This window comes from Meriones unguiculatus, chromosome X (assembly GCF_030254825.1).
Source record: "Meriones unguiculatus strain TT.TT164.6M chromosome X, Bangor_MerUng_6.1, whole genome shotgun sequence".
NCBI lineage: Eukaryota > Metazoa > Chordata > Mammalia > Rodentia > Muridae > Meriones > Meriones unguiculatus.
In genome coordinates, this window is record NC_083369.1 from 67646160 (window position 1) to 67667150 (window position 20991).

The 20991-nt window shown below is 40.5% G+C and overlaps 1 pseudogene; it reads left to right on the forward strand.

The window, feature by feature from the left end:
* The first annotated feature begins 10132 nt into the window (after positions 1 to 10132).
* LOC110542013 (protein FAM76A-like) lies at positions 10133 to 13618 on the forward strand (annotated as a pseudogene).
* Positions 13619 to 20991: the final 7373 nt, after the last annotated feature.

A 20991-nucleotide genomic window follows, 5' to 3' on the forward strand; every position in this document is an offset into this window, starting at 1 on the left:
CCCTGTTTCCAGTACTATAGAACCCACTTGGACACTGACCTGCCATGGGCTACATCTGTGCAGGGGTTCTAGGTTATCTCCCTGAATGGTCCTTGACTGGAGTATAAGTCTCTGAAAAGACTCCTGTACCCAGATTTTTTGGTTCTGTTGCTCTCCTTGTGGAGCTCCGGTCATCTCCAAGTCTTACTATCTCCCCCTTCTTTCATAAGATTCCCTGCACTCTGCCCAAAATTTGGCTATCTCATCATCTGCTCTGATACCCTGCAAGGTAGAGTCTTTCAGAGGTCCTCTGTGCCAGGCTCCTGTCCTGTTCCCTGTTTTCTCCATCTTCTGATGTCCATTCTCTTTGCCTTTCTGGATGGGGATTGAGAAACAGTGTATCTGATTTTATGTTGAAGTCTTAGATCCATTTGGAGTTGAGTTTTATACAGTGATAAGTATGGCTCTAGTTGCATTCTTCTACATGCTGACATCCAGTTTGAACAGCACCAATAAAATTTATGTCTTTTCATTTCTTAAACTGTAGAATAAATATGATGTTTACCTTTGATGATATTTACTAAATCTGTCACTATGTGATGGGCACTGGGCATTACAGAGTAAACACATGCATTTCAGTCATATTTCTTCATCTTTTATATTTAGGGTTACCAAAATTATGTGTTGATTATCTAGGATACCCTGAAGTACTTGATTGTTTGTCAGCATATTTTTATTGAAAATAAATATGTACTGTAATATATTCTGATCATGGTTTCCCCTCTAAAAACACTGGAAGAAAGATAGCAGCTTCAACACTTCAACACATAGATAACACTCCTAATGAATGAAATGGTGGAATCATATTTCAAGTTTGTGACCCAAACTCTTTTTCCCTAGGGAATAATGATTATTAGCCATATTACAAAAAATTATGAATTGAGTCAAAAGTAAAACTAATGATCTAGCTTTCAATACTGAGATATTCTGAGGACATCTAGATATGAAGAGCCATACAGACCTGTTCTATAGGCGAGTTTCCGGACAACCAGGGCTACACAGAAAAACACTGTCTTGATAAAAAAAAATTATTTGTTATTACTGTGTATAACTGGTGAGGTTGTGCACATGCCATTATGACTGGACAACTTTGTGGGCCCTATTCTCTCTTTCTACTTTTATGTGGCACCTGGGAATCAAACTCAGGTTATCATGCTTGCATCTTTGGGTAACAAGTGCCTTTACCTGCTCACACATCTCCCCAGCCAAAATTACTAGAGTTTGTAAAATAGAATGCAAGAAAACTTACAAAGAATAATTTGAAACTGTATTCACTTACTCTTTCTTGTTTTATTGCTGTGGAATATCTATGTCGTTGATCCTGTGTATGGTACTGGTTTTTGACACTTTAAGGTGTACAGTTGGGTCTGGGAAGATAAATCAGTTCAGAAATTTCTTCTTGCACAGTACTGGTTGAGGACCTGAGTTTCATCTCCAGCAGCATCTGGTAGGTGGAGACAGGAGATCCCCAAGAGCAAGCTCACTGGCTAGACTAGCTGAATCATTGAGTGCTTTGGTTCAAGGGAAGACCATCCCTCAATATGTAAGGTGGAGAGAAAATGAAGACAGCAGCCATTAATCTCTGACCTCTACACACACATCTGTGTGCATCCTCACTCATGCAAATACTCTCTCTCTCAGTCTCTTTCTCTCTCTCTCTCTCTCTCTCTCTCTCTCTCTCTCTCACACACACACACACACACAGGTGTACAGAGAAATGTGAGGGTGTATGAAATTACATCTTGCTACCAGAATAACTTCTGGTTTATGGAAAAAAAAAAACCTGGAGCCAGGCAATGGTGGTGCATGCCTTTAATTCCAGCACTGGAGGAGGCAGAGGCAGGTTGATCTCTGAGTTCGAGGCCAGCCTGGTCTACAGAGTGGATTCTGGGACAATCACAGCTACACAGGAAACCCCATCTCAAAAAAAAAAAAAAAAAAAAAAAAACCACAAGCAAACAAACAAACAAAAAAACTGGTAGGAAAACAGATTGACAACTCTTAGAAATATATAACTTCGTACAGTTTGAAACTATTGGAGAAACAATAGTAGAGAGTAGAGGAGAAATAAGCCTAAATATGGAAGCTAATGATTTTCCATTTACAGAAGTGAGAATATTTTTCTTCATGTTTTACAGCATCTGATTATTCCAACATATAGAAAAAGAGAAGGGAATACAGGTTTTACAAAAGGTTATATTTTTGGAGATATTTTCATTTGCTACAGATTATAATACTAAATCTCAAAAGAAGTAATGACATGTGCTAATATGTGCTCAAGTTTGATTCATTTTTATGGAATATTGACCATAATTTTTAAAAGCTTATAAAAATTTACTGCCAATGTTAAATTGATTCAAAGTTAGAATTTAGCTCTTTCATTTAGTGCTCTATATTAAAGTATATGTTCCAAAGAAATAGACACATATTTGATCAATAAAATATAAAACCCAAGACAGATTTCCATAAACATTTATTTTTCTCAAAGTAGCAAAAGTGACTTGATAGAGAAAAGATGGCCTTTTTAATACATGGTGAATAATTTGGATATCTACCTGTAAATATATGAATCTTGACCTATATAAACTTCATAACTTAGATGAAATTTAACTAAAAATGGATATTGACCATGAATGTAAAATGTGAAACTATAAAACTTGTAAAAAGGAGCTTAAGAAAAAAATCTTTAGGCTCTAGGTAAGATTAGACAAACTTCTTATAGTTGATATAAAATTAAATGAATGATGAAATTAACATTGAAAAACTGTACTTTGCTAAACAAGAAATTTCTGTTAATGAAGGAATTTCTGTTAAGGAATGAAGAAAAAATAGCAGTGTGAAGGAGCAATATCCACAGTCATATATCAAATAAAGGCTTTTTATATAGAAAAATTAACTAACAAAATTCAAAACAAAAATAATCCACTTAAGAGTGGGATAAGCAAGCCGGAGAGATTGCTCAGTGGTCAGGCGTACCTGGCTTCAATTCTCAGCATCCCCTGGAAACTCCTAGACATCTGTAACACCAGTTTCAGGAATCTAATGCTATCTTTTTGGCCTCCAAGAACACCGGGCTCAGACGTGGTACACAGACATGAATGCAGGCAAAACACCCATACACATAAAACAAATTAGAAAAGAATGTGACAAGTAAGGCAGGGTATGGTGTTATATACCTGTTGTTTCAGCCCCTTTGGAGGCTGAGGCAGAAGCCTCATGAGTTCAAAACCATCCTGGGTTACATAGTGAGAGCTTATAACACATCTCAAGGTGGAAAAAAAAAAAGTACAACAAAACATATACACAAACATTTCATCAAAGAGGGTGAATATCACCAGCCATGAAATAAATGCAATACAAAATTACAATGAGATAGCATTATACCGTTTATCAGAATGGCTAATGGAAAATAGTGGTAATGCTAAATGCTAGTGAAAACATGGGGAAACTGAATTGTTTCTTCATTGCTGGTAGGAATATAAGATCATGTGCAGCCACTTTGGAAAATAGTGTGACAGGTCCTTTCAAATCTAAAAATAGGTCTGGATATATGATAAAACAGTTGAAATTTTGGCATTTACCCCAGGTAAATGAAAACACATTTCAAACAGGAACTTGTACATGAATGTTCACGACCACTTTATTCATAACAGTCAAAAACTGGAAATTACCCTAATGCTTTCAATAGGTGGATGGCTGAACTATGTGGAAGCAAAATAGAGAGAGAGAGAGAGAGAGAGAGAGAGAGAGAGAGAGAGAGAGAGAGAGAGAGTTTACTGATATTTATAACAACATGAACAGATCTCAAGGGATCTGAATGAAAAATACAATCTGAAAGCTCATATACCACATTTTATTTGTGCAGCATTCATGACATAGCAGATTCATGATTGCCAGTCACTAGGAGTGAGAAGAAAAAGAGTGGGACTGCTATGAGTACTGATAAGTAATCAGAACAGGTCTTTAGATTGTACAGTTGATCAAGTTGGTCACAGTGGTGTGCAAGCCCACACATGTGCAAACACACAAAGGATATTATTGAAATCTGAATAAGCTCTATGGCTTATAACAACACTGAGATATTGACTTTGATACTGTTCTGAAGTTTGGTAAGCTGTTAATATTAGGGAAAGCTAAAGAAAGAGTTCCTTTCACTTATTTGCTATTTCCTGTCATCTATAATTATAGCTAAGAAAAAAATAAGAATTTCAACTCATCAAGGGATAATGTGTGTTTTCTGTAGCAGTTGCTTAGTAACAGATTTCATACATCACGATAATAATTCTAACTGCATTTTATTATCTGTATTATGTCCTTGTCTCCAAGAAACTATGTGCATTCCAAGGTGCAAAGAACATACGTGAAAAAATTTAAATTATTTGATAGCACTTTTGTTGTCCTCTGGTTATTTGAAAACACTGCATTGAGCTAGTGATGTAGTTAAACTGGTAAAATGCTTGCCTAGTAAGCAACAGCCACTGGGTTCCAGCCTCAACACTACATAAGCAAGCATGCTGGCAAACACCTGCAATCTACGCTTCTGAAAGACACAGTAAGAGAGCTGAATTTCGACGTTATCTCTTACTCCACAGAAAGTTTGAGACCAACTGAGAATACAAAAGACCCTGTCTGAAAAATAAATAAATAAATGAATGAAAGGTTTATTTTGCTGTGATGACACACTGTGAACACAAGCAACTTGGGAAGAAAGGGGTTTATTTCAATCACAGTGCCATATAGTAAGGGTTTGTTAAGTTTCAAACCTGTAAGTCCCATCAGACTACAGTAGGTATCAACCTCAGGCACCTTAACCCCCACTACTAGGAGTGTCATCTTGGGTTACCCCCATAGACTCCCTGGAGCCTCCTCCGTTGTCCCCAGAGGTGCCACCCCTCCTCTGATTTTTGTTCTCTCTCCCACACCTGCTGTCCCACACTAATCTCCAACCCTGCTCCTCTCCTCAACTCCTCTCCAGTCCAGTTCCCTCCCTCCATCTATTTCAGATGTCTATTTTCTTTCCTTTTCTAGATTCAAGCATCCCTCCCTTGGGGACTCCTTGGCTTCTTTGGGCCTGTGGACTGTAGCATGGCATAGGATTCACAGAGACTGAACCAACCATGAAAGAGCATGCATGGGCTACACCTAGGTCCCCTAAACCTACGTAGCAGAAGAGCAACTTGATCAACATTTGAGTCCCCTAGCCACAGGGGTAGGGGCTGTCTCTGACTCTGGGACCTGCCTTTGGATCCCATTCCCCTAGCTGGGATGTCTTGTCAAGCCTCAGTGGGAGAGGATACCTTTAGCTCTGCTGTGACTTGAGATGCCAGGGTGGGCTGGAACTCCTTGGGGGCCTCCTCTTCTCTGAGAAGAAGGGGGATGGGAGACGGGGATTGAGGATGGGACATACTAGTATCATAAAAAGACAAAATTGGAAAAGGTTTTTTAAAAGACCTACAAGGTAGTAAAGTGCCCAGACAAAGCATTATGATACAAAAATAAATAAGTAAATCAATAAAGAAAGAAAAAAAAAATAAAAGAAAACAAGAACAAACCTTTAAATAAACCTCCATCTCTTGTTGGGTGTAAGTCCTGGCCTTTCCTATCATTTGTATCCCCAGTGAGGCTCCATTGGAGAAACCTAATTTTTCCTTTGTGAGGAAATATCAATTGGAAATAGCTTGTGAATTAAGAATGGGGTATGTATCTACTTCTTCTCTCAGCAATGGGACCCTGTCTGGCTTAGACCTCTGCAGGCTCTATGAATATAGCAGAATGTCATTAGGAATCATTTTATTGATATGTTCCTTCAGGAGAAAAGTAGCATTTGGTTTTCCCCTTGTTCCATGGGCTACCTATCTAATTTCAGGTTCTTGACCACACTGAGCAGTACCAGATATGAGTTCCATGGGGTATCTAAAAAAAAAAAAAATACTAATGAGTCTATCTTAGATTCTTCTTACACATTGGTTTTTGTTAGGTCTCAAATCCAAGACAAATGGCTAACGGAAGTGCCCATTAACAAAGCCTGGTGACCAGGTTCTCCCAGCGTTCCTCAGTCCTTACCTGTTTCAGGGTATGGCTGGCACATCCCAAACCCTACTTTAAAGTTCTCCAGCCTAGGGGAAAGCTTCTCTCAGCTGCCTTTCCCTGTATAATCAAAAAATTTTGGTTACCTGGCCTTTTTGTCTACCCTTTACCTTCTTGGCCTCTTGGTCTCACTCTCCCCTCTCCCCACCTCTCTCTCCTCACATGGCCTGTCTCAGTCTGGACATGTTTAATCTGGACTTTCTCAGATGTCTTTGCCTCTGAATATGCTCTCCCTTTTATCTACAATAAACTTTCTCCTCTACCGTATCAAGGAGTAGTCATTTCCTTTCCTTTTTTTTTTTTTCTTTTTCTTCCATTCAGTATTGTCTTCCCAAGCTAGGATACCTCAATATAAAAAAGCAGTACAAAGCCAGTTGTGGTGACACACGCCCTGAATCTCAGCACTCAGGTGGCATTGCTAGCCAAATCTTTGTGAATTTGAGGCCATCTCGTTCCACAAAATGAGTTCCAGGACAGCCAGAGCTACAGAGAGAAATCCTGTCACAAAAAAAGAAAGGAAGGAAGAAATGGAGCAAGGAAAAAAGAAAAGAAGAAAGAGTGAGAGAGAAGCAGAACAAAATTCAGGATACCTTCTTCACGATTCATGATAACTCTAAGTGATTCTATGGATCAATGGGGAAGTTATTCAGAAAAGATATTTGCCCCTTTTCAGGTAAAATTTATGTAAATAGCATCGTATCTAAAGAAATACTTCACAAATTACACAGTTCATGGTGAAGCATCAGGAACTTGCCACAGGCTTCACTGTGAAATATGTTCTCACACTGAAGGGGAAAACATCGATGAAATGGGTACAAAGTAGTTCTATGTTGTAGTCCACCAAGGATTTTACTCTGTGCCATTCTAACACCAGTGACAATAATTTAACCACAGCGCTTATTCATATCAAATCGTTTTACTTCTTAATGGATGCCTAAAGTCTCCGCTATAAGGTAGTGGCTACAATTTTTTTCTATAATAAGGAAGACCAAAGTTGGAAAGATGGCTTATGAGCTCTTTTTGCTCTTACAGAGGACTGAGCACCCATAATATGACTAACAAGCTAGTCTCCATGGGTATCAAGCATATAAATGGTGCACATAAATACATGCAGATAAAACAGTTATACATATAAAAACCCAAAATAAATAAATCTTTTTTTATAGTTACTTTACTTTGGAGCCAAATCTAAGTATTTGTGGCCTATGAGTCCAGATTTAGGTTCCCCAAATTCTCTGTTCCAATGTGGTAGTGGATTCATGACTTTTTTAAAATTTTTATTAATTACAATTTATTCACTCTGCACCCCCCCCTCGTATCTCCTTCCCTCCTCCCCCGTAACCCTACCCTGCCTTCCCCTTCTCCACCCATGTCCCTCCCCAAGTCCACCAATAGGGGCGGTCCTCCCCTCCCTCCCTCTGATCCCAGTTCATCAAGTCTCATCAGGAGTGGCTGCACTGTTTTTCTCTGTGGCTTGTTAAGGCTGCCCCCCCCCCTTTCAGGGGGAAGTGATCAAAGAGTCAGTCAATCACTTCATGTCAGAGACAGTTCCTGTTCCCATTTCTGTGACATTTTTAATTTTAATAGAACAAAGAAAGTAATAAACCAACACTTTTAAGATGAAAAATGTCATGCAATTCAATAAGAATTGATGAGAATATCAGATAAGTGGGTTCAAACTAAGCAAAGAGAGCAGACCTCTGCTATAGGCCCCAGAAGCTGTCTGATGACATTCTTAGTGTTAGGCCTGGTGGATGCTAGTGGTCTGTTAAGCTAATGTACTCCCCCAAATTTTCACATAGTGGTCACAAGGATAACATGATAGTCACAAAGATGTTATTTCACTTACAGAAGTAGGCAATAAATGGCTATTAAGGGAAATAACAGCAGTCCATAATAATTTGATTTCAATGATATGGAGAAGCTGCATCATTCCAGCTTCTCCATATCATTGAAGTTCTAATCAGTCCACAGAAGTTCCAGTCTTGCCTGGGAGCTGCCTTGCAGCAGCCCACAAAGTCAGGAGGGGCTGGAGACCAGAAGCTTACCTGGAATGGCTGGTGAGAACTACACAGAGATCACACACCCCTGGAACAGCAGATGGCTACTTCAACTTTACTTCCAGACAACAAAGAATTTATACCCCTAGGGGAGTGGGTGGGGCACTCCAAGAATAGGTGAACATAATTGGTTGAAACTAGGCACTTCAAGGATGCTTGATTTGCATTATACAATCATCATAAGAGCACTCTCCAGATGTAGTCAGGCAGAAAGCAGGGGACTCTGCCCAGCAGAGTGAGTTCAGCCTTTAGTGCTGAGCTCATAACTGCTATCTGGTCCATGCAAGAACTGCAACCTCAACCAGCAGGGTACCTCCAACAAGTCCACAATACTTTGTTAGTCGTAATTGTAGTTTCTTTCTGGGCACTTTCATTCATATTACAAAGGACATTATTTCATTCTTCTTTGCTGCTAAATTAAATATGATTCCATCAAGTGTATATACCATTACACTGTTTTCGGACCCTTAGTTTGGTTCCATAATTTATCTGTTGCACATTGTACTACCATAAACATTGATTTGTCATTGTGGTGGCTTCAATAAGCCCCATATTTGAATGCTTAGTATCAGGGAATGGCATTAATTGAGAAGGCTTTGGAGGTGTGGCCTTGTTGGGGGAATTGTGTCACTTCAGGGCTTTGAGGTTCCAAAAGCCAATGCCAGGCCCAATTTATCTATTTGTGTATGGTATCTCTCTCTCTCTCTCTCTCTCTCTCTCTCTCTCTCTCTCTCTCCCTGCCTGAGGATCAGAAGGTAGCACTTTTCCCCTGAGTGGGGAGCAACCTTGCCAGGCCACAGAGGAAGACAATGCAGCCAGTCCTGATGTGACCTGATAAGCTAGGGTCAAATGTAAGGGGAAGAGGACCTCCCCTATCCGTGGACTTAGAGAGGGACATGGGAGGAGATGAGGGAGGGAGGGTAGAATTGGGAGGGAATGAGAGAGGGAGGGGGCTACAGCTGGGATAGAAAATGAATAAACTGTATTTAATATTAAAAAGCAAAAATTTAATAAAAAAGGAATACAAACATGAAAAGCAAAGAATGTAGCTCTTAACTACTTCTCCAGCACCATGTCTGCCTGCATGCTGCCATACTGCCTGCCATGATGACAAACCTCTGAAACTGTAAGCAAGTCCCAAATTAAATTCCTTTTGCCTTGATCATGGTGTCTCAGCACAGCAACAGAACAGTGACTAAGACAATTATCTTTGCAATACATTGACTTTGTGTCCATTGAGTAAATACCCAGGAATGGTAAAATTGGTACATACAGTAGATTTCTTTTCAATTTTTTTAGGAACCTCCACAATGATTTCTGTACATACATGTCTTTGTCAGAATTTGTTGTTATTTGTTTTCTTAATAACTGCCATCCTGATTGGGGTGAGATGGAATACCTACATAGGCTTTTTGCTACAATTGTGTAGATGTATGATGGACCTGTGAATGCAGATTCATATGTGCAATAGCACATATGTGGAAGTCAGAAGACAGCTTTGCCGGAGTTGGTTTTGTCCTCCTATCTTATGTTCTGGGGATTAAAGTCAAGTCCTCAAGCTTAGTACACAGCAAGTGCTCTCACCTGCAGATTCATATCACTTAACCCTTGAAACAGTTTTCACTTGATTTTTTTTTTCTGATGGTTACCTAGGTTGAGCTTTTTTTCATGTTTATTGGCTGCTATTAGGAAGTATGGCCTTGTTGGAGTAGGTGTGGCCTTGTTGGAGGAAGTGTGTACTTTATCTTTTGAGAACTATGTGCCCACATTACTAATCTACTTATTGATGGTAGTATTTGATTTATTAGCTTTTTGAGTTCTTTGTATTGTTCTGCCCAGTTCACGAACCCCCAAAAAAACAGAAATAAACAGACTCTGCTGTAAATACATGAGGTTCTTTTTATTGTAAATTACAAGCTGCAGCTTGGGCCTACACAGCCCCACCGATGAAGCAGTGGGAGTTGAGCGCCCCGGGCCCAGGTTAGTTGGGTGATAGAGTCTGGTCCCTCCCAGCATGCCCAAAGCAGGGGCAATTCCTGCCTGGCAAGTATCTATTGGTCAAAATGCTACATTTTGAATTGATTGGCTATAGGAAGGTCCCCAGACCATAATGACCTGGTGTCCCTTCCTAGGGGGACCGGCCAGTTTCCTAGCAACTGTATCTCTAGTGGGTGGGGAAAGAATGCAGTAAGGCGGTCCTTCCCCTCAGGGCATTGCTAGACTTCTCCACCCACATAGTTCAGGCCTTAATTAATAATATCTGCTAATTTTTAATCTTTTTTGGTCTCTCAGTGTATTCTAGATACCAATTCTGTCAGAAGTAGAGTTAGCGAAGATTGTTTTTCATTCTATAGTCTGTTACTGTACTCAATTCCCATTGTTATTCAAAAGCTTTTTAATTTCATGAATTCCCATTTGTCAGTTGCTGACATTATTTCTTGAGTGATTGGAATCCTCAACTTTTTTTGAAACAGTCAGATGTTACCCAAGCTGGTCTTGAACTTGCATGACCAACAACCACATTAAACATCTAATCTATCTCAACCTCCCAAGTGCTGAGGGGAGTTGTTTGTTTTAGGGAGTTTTTGTTTTTGTTTAGAAAGTACATTCCTATGTAACCTTGTATGTCCTAGAACCTTCTTTATAGACTAGACTGGCTTCAAGCTTGTGATCTTCCTGCCCCTGCTTTCTGAGTGCTAGGATTATAAGCATGATCCCTCATGCTCAGCTAAGTTCCTTCTTTTGATGTCTCCCAGACATGATGACACTTCCAGCTTGTAGGAATGGTAGTGTTAGTGATCAAAATGTCTTTTGAACCATCCTTTTTTCTTTTCTTTTTTTATATTTTATTTATTTATGTATTTGTGTGGGTGCTTGTGTTCATATGAGTGGATGCATGTGAGTGCATTGTGTTCATGCTTGCATGCATTAACGTGCCACAGCACGAAAGTGAAGTTAGAGGACAGTTTGCTAAACTCAGTTTTCTCCTTCAACCATGTGAACTTCAGGGCTGAACTAAGGCCACAGACTTGGCAACAAGTTCTCTTATCCACTATACCATCTTGATAGCTCTTATTCTTCTATTTCCTTTTTCTTTTAAACTTTTAAAAAAATTTTATTTTGTGTATGAGTGCCCTATCTGCATGTATATCTGCATGCCAGAAGTGGGCATCAGGTCCCAGTAAAGACAGTTTTGAGCTACCATGTAGAGTTGCTCAGAATTGAACTCAAAATCTCTGGAAGAGCAGACAGGCCTCTTAATTGCTGAGCCATCTTTCCAGCCCCTCTTCTATTTTCCTGATGAATAGCACTTGGCTTCCACTAATCCATTATAATTAATCTACTATTCATACATGAATCATTTTTTCTAATTACTTTGTAATTCCTTCCAATACATTTTTTTGTGCTATGAAATGGTTTCATGTAATGTCAGTAATAGATATGTATTAAATTAATATTTACTCTCTCCAATAACATGGGCAACATTGGCAGTTAGACTTTGTGTTGGTGTGAATAGGTTTGCTCCCATAGTCTCCTGTGATTGACTCTTTAGCCCATAGGGAGTGGTACTATTAGGAAGTATGGCCTTGTTGGAGTAGATGTGACCTTGTTGGAGGAAGTGTGTCACTGTGGTGGTGGGTTTTGAAGTCTCCTATACTCAAGCTGTGCCCAGTGCGGCACACAGTTTCTTCTGCTGCCTGCATATCTGGATGTAGAACCCACACCTCCTTCTCCAGTATCATGTCTGCTTGCACACTGCCATGATTACCATTACAATGGACTGAACCTCTGAAACAGTAAGCCAGCCCCAATTAAATGTTTTCCTTTCTAAGAGTTGCTGTGGTCATGGTGTCTTTTCACAGCAATAGAAACCCTAACTAAAATAAATTTGTTGATTTTATTTGAGAAGTTAAAATTTCAACACTCACTGTGGTGTGAGTCCATATTCTGTCTAATTCACAAATTGAAAAAAAATGAGAACAGTTTATAGCAGGTACATAAGGAGCTAAAAATAGATGAGCTACTGAGAACGGTATATAATGAGGAAAAGCATGTGAAGCCCAGTCGTAACATTCAATTTATTTAATGAAAAGAGAGAATGAGTCCACATCACGTCCATGCATACATACATATAGAGATCAAAGGGCAAATTTTAGGAACTGGTTCTCTTCTTCTGCCATGGGTTCCATGGATTAAACTCAGATCATTGGGCTTGGTGGCAAATGCCATTATCAATTGTGCCAACTTGCTGGCCTTTAGCTATATTAATTAATAACTAATGAGTGAACTTAAATGTACTAAAATGCATTGAATTATATACATTGTCAGAACCCATACTGGTGCACTCATTAATCCCAGCACTTGGGAGGGAGAGGCAGGCAGATCTGTGAGCTCAAGGCCAGCCTGGTCTACAGAGTGAGTTTTAGACAGCCAAGGCTATACAGAGACATCCTGTCTCAAAGACAAACAAACAAAACAGGCTACACCTGGCCCGTGTCAGATGTGGTAGCACTCTACACCTGCAAGTGTCACCAGTGCTGCCTCTTCAAAGAGCTATCTCAGGGGTAGCAGCTGGGCAAGGCGTTCTGAACTGCTCACCTTGCTGTGATGTGTACCTACTGCAGGACTGGATACCAGCAGTAGAGTAAAACCAATGTGATAAGCAAGAAGTGTGTTCAGAATATGCAGCTGTGTGAAACGTCCGAGCCTTGTCAGTATTGCAACATAATTGCAGCATTTATTGGAAATAAACATCAATGCACGAATTCAGAGGAGTATGGACCCCTGTATTTTTGTGCACAGTGCAAGCAGCGGTGTGCACCTGACAGGATGGATGATTGAAGGAAGGTAGCTGGGAAACTACTGTGCTGGGTGTATACATGGCCGTGCAAGTGCGTGCAAGCACATCCTTCAGAAGACCAAAGAACAGCAGAAGCACTCGAGCAGCTCTTCTCAAGCCAGTCACCAGGAGAAAAAGCAATACGGCCACCTGAGTGGTGGCAGCCATTACAACAGCCAGCAAACACTTTCTACATCTTCAATTCATAATGAAGTCCCAAAGGAAAAAAAAAAAGTACAAGTTTAAGTCAATCACGACTAATGGAACCAGCTTTTCCCCAGAGCTGGCTCTGGATTCAGCGGCAATGACCGCTTTGTCATCATTGCCCAGCTGAGAGAAGAGGTGGCCACCCTGAAGGAGGTGTTGCATCAGAAAAATCAAGTGAATTTAGAGAAAGAGAGGTTACAGATCGAAAGGCTGATTTTCAGTGCCAGGAGTCTTAGATGCCGGGCCAGAATGCACCAAATGGAGAAGACCCAAAAGGAGGTCACAGAGCAACTGTAGGCCCTAAACCTGAGAGCTTCTGAAACAGGCAGCTGCTTTGTCCAAGAGTAAAAAGTCTGAGAAGTCAGGCACCATCAAATCTTCATGAAGGCCACAAGAGGGCTCCCAGGAACAACAACCCATGCTTCCAGGTCAGGGTTGCCAGCCTGGCTGGTCTCTGGATCACTGCCACCATCCGGACCTTGAAAATTGCCACCCTGAGACTTTGTGCATTGAGAGGGACTTGCTCTCGCCAATAAACCTCTTAGTTGTTGTTGCTGTTTTAAAGGAAACCCTTTCTTGATAAAGGAATGATGGTTGCCTAGCTATTTCTTCTTGTGAAAGCAATGCCTCTTCGAATAAAAAAGCATTTTGTCCTGTTTACTAGAATCCAACCTTTCCTTTCCTGTTACCTTAGGGTCTTGACGCTAAGGTAAATGTTGGAGTTATAAGTGTGGAGCCAAGTGCCTTTTGGAGGATCCCGTGGAAGATTGTTTGAGGAGATACTTAAGGAAGGTTGCAGAGATTTGACCAGCCTGTCTTTAAGTAAGGGCAGAAAGAACGGTTGTCCGGGTTGTACTGGATACTTCGCTTCTCTATCTACCTGTTCTTCTTTCACATAATTTTAAATATCCCACTGCCACTACTTTTTTTAAAAACACCTGTTTCTTGCTGTCATACTGTGTTGTTATCAGAATACACTGATTTCGTTTTTCAACAAGAGCAGATTCAAGTGGGATGAGATTTGAACTACTGTGTTTTCCATGGTTGGTAAGGGTTGCTTAGTTGCAGGCTATGTCCTTCCCTCCTCTCATTCCAACCTGTGTGCTTTCTGTTTTTTTTTTTTTTTTTTTTTACAGTTTACTCACTTCGTATCTCAGCTGTAGCCTCCTGGCCCTCATCTCCCACTGCCACCTTCTCCTCCACCCAAGCCCCTCCCCAAGTCCACTGATAGGGGAGGTCCTCCTCCCCTTCCATCATCTGAACCTAGTCTATCAGGTCTCATCAGGACTGGCTGCATTGTCTTCCTCTGTGGCCTGGTAAGGCTGCTCCCCGCTCAGGGGGAGGTGATCAAAGAGCACACCAACTGAGTTCATGTCAGAGACAGTCCCTGTTCCACTCACTAGGGAATCCACTTGGACACTGAGGTGCCATGGTACATCTAGGTTGTCTCCATGAATGGTCCTTGGTTGGATTATCAGTCTCCGAAAATACCACTGTGCCCAGATATTTTTGGTTCTGTTGCTCTCCTTGTGGAGCATCAGTCCTCTCCAGGTCTTACAATCTCTTCCTTCTTTCCTAAGATTCCCTGTACTCTGAGCAAAGTTTGGCTTTGAGTCTCTGCATCTGCTTTGATACACTGCTGGGTAGAGCTTTCCAGAGGCCCTCTGTGGTAGGCTCCTGTCCTGTTTCCTGTCTTCCCCCTCTTCTAATGTCCATCCAGTTTCCCTGTTCTTAATGGGAATGTTTAGGAAACAAGCACTCCTGAGAGCAGCTGGGCATTCTGAGTGTGCCCTTCTTCCACCTTGACACAACAGGCATGTGGAAAGGAAGAGGTTAGTGTGGAGCTGCAGTGTTGGAGTTAGAGCCGATCATGAATGCAGGTGACGTTTGTGCCACAGTCCACCAGCATTGGAACAGTCACGTCCACTTGCTCAATTGCCCTGGAGTTTGTGATGGTGTTCTCTGAAGAGACTCGTGCACCCAGCAGAAGAGAAACACAGACATGAGTGGTACTTTCTGACAGGAGATGCAAGGGACCGTGTTGCTTATGTATCACTGTAGGGGGAAATATGATTTTCTCTTCTAAGTGGGGAAAACCGCCCTGCTAAATCACTTTGTAGGTTTTTGAATGAGAAACTTTTAGGTAAAGATGAACTATCATACAATATTTTTTTCAGATGCATTTGAGTTGGCTGTGGAGAGAAGATAGTAGACAATGACAGTCATTGTTTCTTAAACAAAAAATTAAGACTGAAAAATTATGGATGTGAAGTGTGACAACATATAAATCCTTATTTAGTTTTATATAACCTTTTCTAATATTCAGCAAACCCACATATACACTACCATGTGCTCCCGAAAGATAAAGAGAAAACCTCAGTCTTGAAATGTTGATTTTTAAAAGAAAATCATGTCAGCATTTTACCACGAAATGGAATAACTTTTTGTAACACCTTCCATTTCTTTGCATATTTATAATAATTGGCATTTAAAAACATACAAATGTTTTGGTTTGTACAGACTTTGACAAATGTGTGTTAATAAAAATTCATACTGACTCAGAAAACAAAACAAAACTCACAAAATAGCTGAGAGGCAACATCCATCTCTTGTAGCCTTTCTCCCCTCACAGCTATCAAGAAGAACAAAATCCTCTCTATTCCTCCCTGCTTTCTGACAGGAATCCAGGAATCCTGCCTGAGGTTCCATAGCACAGGTCATGTATTACCTCCCCATCCACCAGAAACTTTTAACTGTGGACACCTCACTCTAAGCAGCACTGAAGTTTCTTTAGCACAGCTGCCACACTAATAACTCTTCTGCCTGAAGGACAGCCTGACTCAATGTCAAACCCTCGATTCTTATCTCCCTCCCCAAAACCTGACACACAGCAAATGAATGAATCATGACACACAATGCATATCTTAGTGAAATTATTGTAAAATACTTGGGAACCTGAAAAAAAAAAAAACCTCTATTTTCTATTTACACAAATTCTTAGAAAATGTACAGAGTTTCCTACTTATGATACTTAAGCTTGTGACTTGAGTTTCACGTTGTACAATAATCCCCAACTTGCTATGCAGGAAAGTAGTAAGAACTTGAATTTTTAATTCTCCTGTCTCCACCTTCCAAGAGCTAGTATTACATGTTTGTGCCACTACTCTTAGCTTTAGAAATGGATTAATGAAATACAGGATATCATTCAAACTATAGCTACTAAGGAATAAATGCCAACAAGCCCATTATTTTTTATTTTTCTGAAATATTTACTACTGTACATACATTTAGTAATATGCAGCTCATATATAAGTAGCCCTGCAACAACGTTTACCTTGACCACAAGTTTATTTGCGTGGAAAAACACAGCAGTATTTTGATTATATATATATATATATTATCATCTACCTAATTAGTACCTGAGGGTAAGTTGTTTATAAAAAGAAAACAAGGGACACATTAAATATACCCAGCAGTATTCTCTTCATATTTGTCAAGATCAGAAGTGAGGAAGACAGTTTGTTTTTTAAGCAGAGAGCCATTTTACCTGCACAATACCATTAAGTTCAGGAAGCAGCCAAAATAACTGGTGACCCATGAAGAAATAATACTGTCTGCAGCCTCAGACACAGTAGAAATAAATTTGGTTTATTTTAGCTTCAAGTTAGAGATGTACTTAGAGGGCAATAGTGATATAGAAACTGTATTTTTGCTTTCAGTATTAATAAGAGATACGTTTAGTATTTCATCTCTGGTAACATGTGCTAACTGGGTCTCTCCTCCACCTTCCAACAATCACTCTCAAGTGACTTCCAGGTTTCCATTTACTAGGATTGCTATAGAAATCAACCACTAATCAGGGAATATCTCTCCTCAAGGGACCAGTAATGAGCTACCAAGGATTGCATAGCACATTGTGCTTCAAATGCAGATGAGGTTGCCATCTGGTGGCTTTTCTCTTAACTAAAATCAAAGAAACATTTAGAAACACAAGCACAAGAATCTTCATGGAGATGGGGAAAAGCTTCCATTTGTTAAATATATACATTTTTAAAAGACATTTATTGAGTGTTTATTTCATTATTGATACTGAGTAGTGGTATTGAATGAGTGTCTGTCAGAAGTGAAGTATGGGGAAAGTACAAGGAAAGTAAACACACTGAAGCTTCAGGTAAATAAATGTGATAGATTTCTGCCATGGGGACTCAGAATTGAATAAACATAGGAACTACAAACAGCTCAATCCATAATCGATGACTTGTCCCTCACATATTGCCACAAACTTTCTCTTCTTCCTTTTCTCTTTCCAGGGGAAACAATCGCTCATTCTATGTTTCCATGCTGATCACTAACTTGTAATATGTCCCATGCTCATCTCACAATTACCATTTGTTTCTTAATTATAAAAGGGAGCAAGTAGGGCTAGGATGCTCCTTAGCTGTTAGGGTATTCGACTGTCTTGTAAAAGGTCCTGGTTTGATTCCTGGTGTCACAAAAATCAATGATGAAATAAATACAACTAAATTAAAAAAAAAAACATGAAGCTTGAGTTAACCTTGAAGTAAAAATCTTCTCTCTGGGTCTGGAAAAATAGCTAAGTAAGGAACTGAAAGCACTTACCATACAAGCCTGAAGACTGAAGTTTAAGGTACAGAACACATATTTTAGAGGAAGAAGAAGGAGAGGGAGAAGGAGAAAGAGAAGAAGAAGAAGAAGAAGAAGAAGAAGAAGAGGAGGAGGAGGAGGAGGAGGAGGAGGAGGAGGAGGAGGAGGAGGAGGAGGAGAAGAAGAAGAAGAAGAAGAAGAAGAAGAAGAAGAAGAAGAAGAAGAAGAAGAAGAAGAAGAAGAAGAAGAAGAAGAAGAGAAGAAGAAGAGGAAGCTTTAGCTGGGGGAGAGAAGGCTCACTCAGAATCGAATCCAAGCAAACATAGCAGCTACCACCCATAACTTTGATCTGAGGGGGTCATTGCATCCATGTGGTACAGACATGCATACAGGCAAAACACCCAAGCACGTGAAATCAAATCTTACAAGAAGAAGGGAGAAATTCATGATGGCAGCAATCGCGCACACCATTTCTGAAAGGCAGAGGATTTGAAACTACGAAATTAGTGAGTGGAGGGGCCACTGGAATCAGAAAATTGACAGTGTGGCTTCCTAAAGGAGGGGGACATCACAGGAGCAGAGAACTTTTTGATTCAGGTCAGACACAGACTTCTCTGTGAACGGAGAGGGGCACTTTCTTTCTTCAGGTCTCCCTCCCCCGTGGAGAAGCAGAGCCACAGCGCCAGTGGCACAGATCTTGCTGCCTGATAACCAAGACAGCAGAGTCAGGAATACTAGCATTGCAGCCTCAGCAGCCAGCATCAATCACCTGCATCCAGAGCCCGAGATCTGTGGTATAATCCTGCCTGGACCCCATGCCTGGAGTGGCCAGCCTTACCAACTCCACAGAGCCTGACTGTACAAACTGCTCAGTCCCTCAGTGGCTGTGCAGCCACCAAAGTCCAATGGAACAGCAAAACTGCCCAGGGGCACCAAGCGCCAAGCAGGGTAGTGGCTATATAATACTTCTGGCAGATACCTAGACACGCCAGTCCTGCAGCCACAACTGGATTCCCGGGTACAGCTGCTGCAATACCACTGAGATGTCTGAGCGCCCATTTGAGTCGGCAGGTCCAAATCTGCCAGTAAAGAACAGGAAGAACCCCTGTGCTTTACGATTTGAGCTTCTAGAGAATGAATGCACCCTCAAGTGTCTACAGAGCCCCAGATCCAGGGTGCTTCTAAGCTAGTAGCCAGATAGCAGAAATCTCCCACCCACACATCCACTGTGGGAAACAGAGGGTTTCTTGGGACAAGGAAGCCCTAGCTCTGTGGAGCTACTAGCAGAGTTTAGGCAAAGAACTCCTAGAGCTCAATTAGAGATGGATACCAGTAAACTGTAGGCCATCGACATTCTCAGGGAATTTGCACACACAATCATCACCAGCGCTTGCAATAACTTCAGCGTCCACGACCCCTTTGGTGATCGCAAGGCGCCCCTCCCTCACAATGAAGGCCTTTACATTCTCTAGCACCCTGTCCTTCAAGGTAAACTTCCACCCACACACACACTCTTGCTCACATTTGTCCTTCTGCACCTTCGGACTTTCCTCCCACAGGTACACCTGAAGCACCAATGCAAACGGCAAATGCTGAAACCATTGGACCTCTCTCATCTCCCTGAAGAATTCTCCAGATGCCAGAGAAAGATGGTACCAATCTGAACTGCAGAACCCAAAAACAAACAGTGAAGTTTATGGTTAAGCAAATAGCCAGAGGTTAGCAAAAGAACACACCCCAAAAAAATCAGGAAGTCATGGATTCACCGGCAACCCCTAAATCACTGGATGCTCCAATTCATCAGAAAAACAGGAAAATGACCTTAAACGTATGCTTATCCAGTTATTAGAGTCAAAGAGGAAACAAACAAATCTCTCAGAGAAATAGCCAAGCAAATCCAGACAGTTAAAGAGGAAATGAACAAATCTCTCAAAGAATTGACATCCCAGGTGGAGGCAAAGAAAGAGGAACAGAACAAAGTTCTCAAAGAAACACAGGCAAATATAGCCAAACAAATAGAAGGACAAGTAGAGGCAAAATTAGGGGCATATAGAGAAGAAACGAACAACAACAAAAAAAATAGAGGCCATCATATAGAGACAGGAAGCCATATTCAAACAGATGAAGGAAATGGTGCGAGACATAAAAATAGAATTAGAATCAACAAAGAAAACACAAATAGAGAAAGCCCTGGAGCTGGAGAACTTAGAGAAAAGATCAGGAACCACAAAAGTAAGCATCACCAACAGAATACAAGAGATGGAAGAGAAAATCTCTGGTACTGAAGATACACTTGCAGAAATTGATACTTCTCTCAAAGAAAAAGTAAAATCGGAAAAGTCCCAAACACAAAACATCCAAAAAATCAAAGACGCCATGAAAAAGTGAAATCTAAGAATGATAGGAATTCATGAAAAAGAAGATTCTGGTCTCCAAGGTCTAGAAAATATCTTCAAGAAAATCATAGAAGAAAATTCCCCTAACTTTAAGAAAGAGATATCCATAAACATACAAGAGGCCTATACAAGAGGCCTACAGAACACCAAACAAATTGGACCAGAAAAGAAAAACCTCACGTTACATCATTGTCGAAACACTAAATATACAGAACAAAGAAAAGATATTAAAACAGCAAGGGAAAAAGGCCAAGTAACATATAAGGGTAGACCTATCAAAATCACACCAGACTTCTCATCAGAAACTATGAGAGCCAAAAGGGCCTGGGCAGATGTCATGCAGAATTAAAGGGACCACAGATGCCAATCCAGCTTACTATACCCACCAAAGCTTTCAAACAACATAGATGGAGAAAACAAAATATTTCATGATAAAACTAAATTTAGGCAATTGCTACACAGCAAACCAGCCCTAAAGAAGATACTAGAAGGAAAACTCCAGTCCAACGAAAACAACTATACCCAAGAAAACATAGGATACAGATAATGTCCTACAAAAATTAAAACAAAACAAGCAATGAATCACAGTAAGACCACCAACTCCACCATAAAAGTCATTGGTCACTATTATCTATCAACATCAATGGACTCAACTCACCAATAAAAAGACACAGACTAACAGACACTACCTCAGAGTAAAGGGCTGGAAAAATGTATTTCAAGCAAATGGACCCAGAAAACAAGCTGGGGTAGCAAT